This window comes from Varanus komodoensis, unplaced genomic scaffold (assembly GCF_004798865.1).
Source record: "Varanus komodoensis strain SLA01 unplaced genomic scaffold, ASM479886v1 scaffold56, whole genome shotgun sequence".
NCBI classification, from domain to species: Eukaryota; Metazoa; Chordata; class Lepidosauria; order Squamata; family Varanidae; genus Varanus; species Varanus komodoensis.
In genome coordinates, this window is record NW_025336169.1 from 3,578,464 (window position 1) to 3,584,485 (window position 6,022).

Sequence of the window (6,022 nt, forward strand, 5' to 3'; positions counted from 1 at the left end):
CAACCCTGTGGGGTAGATTAGGGAACTTCATGGCCAAGTGTGGATACAAGCCCAGGTTTCTCAAGTCACATTTCACAACTCTTACCACGTTGTTGTTTAGTTGCTAAGTCGTGCCCGACCCACCATGGCCCCATGGACAACGTTCCTCCAGGCCTTCCTGTCCTCCGCCATCCCCCAGAGCCCACCCACCCGCACACCCCTTGCCCCAGTGACTCCATCCAGCCACCTCATCCTAGGCTGTCCCCCGTTTTTTTCCCAGCATCAGGCTCTTCTCCAGTGAGTTGTTCCTTCTCATCAGGTGGCCAAAGTACGTATCTGAGTTTCATCTTCCTTCTAACTCTAACCACTACACCATACTTAATAATGCTCATCGCCCATCCTTCCCCGCCCTGATTCCCTTAAGAAGTGTTGGCTGACAACCCCCAACCCTTCCAAGTAGCACGGCCAGTGAGGGGTGTTGTAGTCCAGAACATGTAGAGAATATCAGGTCGGGGAAGGGTGGTGGGGTCAAACCTTGGCTGCCAAGCCATGGAGCCGGGCAGCAAGAACTGAGGGTCGGTGGTGGTCTTTGCCTATTGTGTTAATGTTATGGGCATCCCTTTCACTTAGATCCACAAGGTTGAAAGCCTCGTTTTACTGGAAATATGAGTTGCTCTACACAGGATTTGCATCTGAAAACAATTGCATAACGCCTCCCTTCACAACTGCCTGGTCACTGCTGCTTGTAAGTTTCCGCAAAATCTGGCCACGGGGCTGAAATTTTCCATTGTTTGGTGCTACAGAGAGAAGTGACTCCCTAGCGAGCGAGCGGTGGTGGGGCTGTCAGGGGCCTTGGGGCACGAGTCTGGAGAGCTGCGCAGGTGAATGGCAGGCGGGTCTCAAGGCGGGGATGGCTCATAATGTGGGAGCTGCAAAATAAGGAGCATTTCCACAGCCTTCTCCCATCTGGCAATCTGCAGATGTGTTGAAGGACAGGTCCTATTATCCCCCAGCAACCATCTCGCTGGAGAATTATGGGAGATGTAGTCCGACACATTTGGAAGGCAACCCGTTGGAGAGGCTGCGCTGCCACCTAAAACCCCCATCTGTTCTCTTGCAAGGCCATTAAATCCAGTCTCCTTGGATGCACCGCTGGTTTTTGCTGTCATTGGAGCAGTTTCATTCTGGAGTGAAGGGAATTCAGGAAGCCACCGCTGGTCAAGCCACTTAGCCAGGAACGGTCTCAAGGAACCCAAAGAAGGGTTAACATCCGCCTTCTCCCTCTTTGTGATTCCTTGTCTCTCCATTAGCAGCAGAAACTTTGGGTTTATATTTATTGTATTCATTTATTTATTGTATTTGTATCTGAAAAGTACATGCAACTGGTGTGTCTGTAGATGCCTTGGCTTACAAGCTCCACCATCCCTTACTATTGGCTCTGCTGGCTAGGGATGATGGGACTTCTATGCCCAGAACATGGAGTGCCACCAGCTGCCCTGTTCTGCTGTGAGGAAAGCAGTTTTGTCAATGGCTGCCAGAGACGGTTCCGGATGCTTTTCTGTGACATCACAGCAGCTCAGCCAATCACTGCCCGAAACTGCCTGTGAGATTTATGTAGCAACAAATGGGAGGCAGGGATAAACCAAAGGGTGTAAACTGAAGCTCAGTCCAGACAAGACAGAGGTCCTGTTGGTTGGCGGATCGGGCTTCGGGGAGGGTGGATTGAACCTAGTCCTGAATGGGGTTGCACTCCCTCTTAGGGACAAGGTCCGCAGCCTGGGAGTGCTCCTCGACCCAGAGCTTTCACTGGAAGCTCAGGTGACAGCAGTGGCGAGAAGCACTTTCCTTCAGCTTCGGCTGATCCATCAGCTGCACCCCTACCTGGAGAACGACTGCCTGGCGACAGTGACACACGCGTTGGTGACTTCCCGCCTTGACTTCTGTAACGCGCTCTACGTGGGGCTACCCTTGAAGACGGTCCGGATACTTCAATTGGTTCAAAATAGAGCTGCCAGGCTGCTGACGGGGACGGGGCGTTATGCTCACACGACTCCAGTCCTCCGTCAGCTTCACTGGCTTCCCATTGAAGTCTGGGCCCAATTCAAGGTGTTGGTGATGACCTATAAAGCCCTAAATGGCTTGGGTCCTGGTTACCTGAAGGAGCGCTTGCATCCATATATGCCAGCTGCCCCTTGAGATCAGTGGGGGAGGCCCTTCTCCGGGAACCCTCCGTGAAGGAAATTAGGAGGGTAGGTACTCGGAGGAGGGCTTTCTCTGCGGTGGCGCCCAATCTATGGAATGCGCTCCCCAGAGAGGTCCGCCTGGCGCCGTCGTTATTTGTTTTTCGGCGCCAGGCGAAGACCTTTTTATTCAAGCGGCATTTTAATTGTTAACAATATTTGCTTATTTATCTGGCCAGGGCGACTTCTTTTATATTGTTATTTATTTTATATTGTTAATTTTATATTGTTATTTTTGTATTTTATTGTGTTGTAAGCCGCCCCGAGGCTTCGGCAAGGGGAGGCATAGAAATGTTTTAATAAATAAATAAATAAATAAGCTTTGCCAGAACCCCCCAGTCTTTTGTCATCAAGCCCTGTACACATAGAATCATAGAGTTGGAAGGGGCCAGAGGGCCACCAGGTCCAACCCCCTGAGTTAAACCATCCCTCCCAGATGGCTCTCCGGTTGCATCTTGAAGGACTCTGGGATGGGGAGCCCTCAACCTCCCTCAACAATGGTTGGTTCCACTGTTGTACTGCTCTAATAGTCAGGAAGGTTTTCCTGATATTTAGCTGGAATCTGGCTTCTGGTAACTTGGGCTTGTTATTCCGTGTCCTGCACTCGGGAGTGATCGAGACGAGACCCTGTCCTTCCTCTTTGCCACAGCCTTTCAAGTGTTCGTAGGGTACTATCCTATCTCCCCTCAGCCTTCTCTTCTCAAGGCTAAACATGCCCACTTCTTTCCATCTCTCCTCACGGGGCTTTGCCTCCAGCCCGATTCGTCCTTGCTGCCCTCCTCTGAGCCCTTTCCAGCGTGCCTGCATCTTTCTTCAGCTGTGGTGCCCAGAACTGGACACAGGACTCCTGAAGAGGCCCAGAAAGGGGGACTGAGGGGGACTGGTCTTCATGGGACTGGGAAGGGATGCTTCTCTTAATGCAGCCCAAAATAGCATTTGCCCTTTTTGCAGCCACTTCACATTGTTGGCTCATATTTAGCTTGGATCCACAATTCCAAGATGCTTCTCGTTGAGCCAAGTGTTCCCCATCTTCTAATGAAGCATTTGGTTTCTCGGGCATTTCTCCCTATGGAATTTCATTTTGTTGTTGCTTAAGGGCACTATATGGAGTTGTGCTGTCAAGAGACAGTGGTTAATGGTTTCTATGGCAGAATCTGGAATGGGGCAGTTTACCAGGGAAGCAGGAACTCAACAAGAGGGGAAAAATGTGCCATCCGGTTGTTCTTTTTATGTTGGGGCAGGCACATTATTTTGCTCTTGGCATTTTGGGATTCACGCAGCAACCTGAACCTGCTGTCAGGCTGCCAGCACAATATTGGGAGCAAATCGTCTGGGAACAGTAAGAGAGGGAAGACAAATATCAGATGTCATCTGAGGCAACAGAGTGCGCTGCATTGTGCAAATGAGGTCAGTGGAAGGTGCTCTAAGTGTGCACAGTTTTTTGTACTAAATAAAACAATCTTGCTGAACTTGCGCAACTGTGAAGGTGCGCATTTCCACAAATCTGAAATAGGAAACTGTTATTTGGGTTATGTCCTGGGGTGGGGTGCTTGTTGTTAAAGGGACATCGGGCCGGAGAAGCTGGAAAGAGGTTTAATTTTTGCTTTTGCTTTCCCCTGACAGTTGTCGAAAGGTGAGCTTTCACTACTGTGATCTTTGCTCCTGAAAAGGGGTGGGGCCATTCCTCTCCCCTTTTGCAGCAAGATCTTCCAGGGTTTTGGAGACTCCTGTTGCATAGGTCCCTGCATCCTAAACTTTTCAACCCATTCCTGAGTCTCACGCTGCACAGGGAGAATGCAGCCCACCCTGTTTTCACAGACGGTGCTGGAATCTATTTTTTAAAAACAGGGAGGTGGGCAGGACAAAAAGAGGGTAGTTTGGCTAGAAGCCTATAAATGTTAAGTCAGGGGTGGGTAACCTCAGGTCTGGCCCACCTGAGCCCCCGACCACACTTGACCCCACTCACCTCCCCTGGCCCAGTTCCCTTTCCTCCAGCCAACAATGCTTTTGCGGTTTCCTAGCTTTTGTAGCTCTTCCCCCTTCTGACAGGCTTAGCATTGCAGTATCTTTCTGACTGGCTGCAAGAGCTTTAAGCTAAAGGTGCTGGTACTCTTTATATTGTTCGCCTCCCGTTTCTGCCCTTGGCCCCTCCACCTCCTCCACCCTCTAGTAGAATACAGCCCCAGGAGTTTATGCACCTGAATTTACCCCTTGGGGTAGAAGAGGTTCCCCAACCCTGCTCCGAGTGGACCCTAAAGTTTCTTTTAATTCTGTCCAGCCCGTTATTGAGCTTCATTGCATTTCTAGATAGCGGTTGATCTAATTTTGGTTTTATAATTCAAGAGTTGTTCTGTTTTGCAGGTGGAAAATGATCTAAATGGCAGGGTTGAAATAAAGTAAGACCATGTGGAGTGCTGATGAAAATGCTGGACCTGGGAGGGGTCCTGGAGGGGTCCTGGGAGATGTGGGCTTGAGTGCCCACTTGGATATAAAGCTCGCTGGTGACTGGGCCAGTTGGTGACACTCAGACTAACCTACCTTGCAGGGCTGTTATGAGGATGAAATACAGCTAGGTAAGTGGCCTTTGGTTCCTCACCAGAGGGCAAAAGGCAGGATACAAACACAATGCCATAATAATGATGCCTATTTAAAAATAAATGGCATTGTTTTCCATGGGACATTAGTCTAGAGTTGCAGACAAAATGTCTCACAGACGACATAGTGCAAAGAGTGCCTTTCTGTCTCCTCCCAGGACATTTTTAATTGCATCTTAAAGAAGAAGTCCACCACCTGCCACGCCACACACACCGTTATCCTAGCAGCTGCTCTAGTCCTTTTCGATCTGTGCACATTGATGACTGTATACAAAGCAAACCTAAGTAATTAGACATGACTTGCAAAGTGCAGGAATCGTATCGTGTTTTACAGAAGCCAAGAGCCAGTTTGCAATCGCCGCGCAGGGGTATTTGTCCCACTGAGCTGAACGGGACCTGCGTCCAGGCAAGGATCGTTCCAGGGCCAGGACTGAAATGGGGCTGTTGTCCTCAGGAAAAAGACTCCCTGCGCTCCATGGGGTTTGCTCTCAGGCAAATGTGGGTAAGATGGAGCCGTAGGCCTTCTTCTGTTATCTCCAGGCGCACGGGATCGAAAGCTCAGCACGCTCGGACGGAAGGCTTGCCCGCCACGGGCTGGGAAATCCTGGAAGTGGTAGGACCTTGGGGAGGGGGCCGTCCTGCCTTCCCGGCGAATGCTGGGAGTTGTAGGAATCTGTGGGGGTGAGCGAGGCGAGCAGGCCGGGGTAGGTCCTCCCTGCGTCCCTGGGTTGCAATGCTAGGCGCGCTCTGACAGAGGTCTTCACTCCCTCTTGCCGCGCACAGCAACGGCCGCTCGGGGATGCGGGACCGCAGGACTCGTTTCTCCTCTGTCCAGACGTGCACGGAGTTGCGCCGCGTGTGAACAGCCGCTTCCTGTGAGAAAGGAGAGGCCCTGCACGCTCTCGGGGAAAGCAAAAACCCGCCAAGCCGACCACCCACCCCTGCGCTTCCAGGAGCGCGCGTTTCATTTATGAAAGCGTCGACGGGGAGAGGCGCTCTGCACGCGACCAGAGGCGCGGCGGCGGCCTCGGCGGCAAGAGCCCGGCTTGCGGCGCCGCACGGGCTTCGCGCCTGCTCCGGCCCGGCCCGGCCCGGCCCGCGCGAGGGCGGCTCCCGGGCCGCGGCTCCTCCCCGTGGGCCGGGCCGGGCCTGGCGGAGGAGGCGGCGCCGGCCTCACCTATAGCCGCGCGCGGGGCTGGGCGCCGGCCT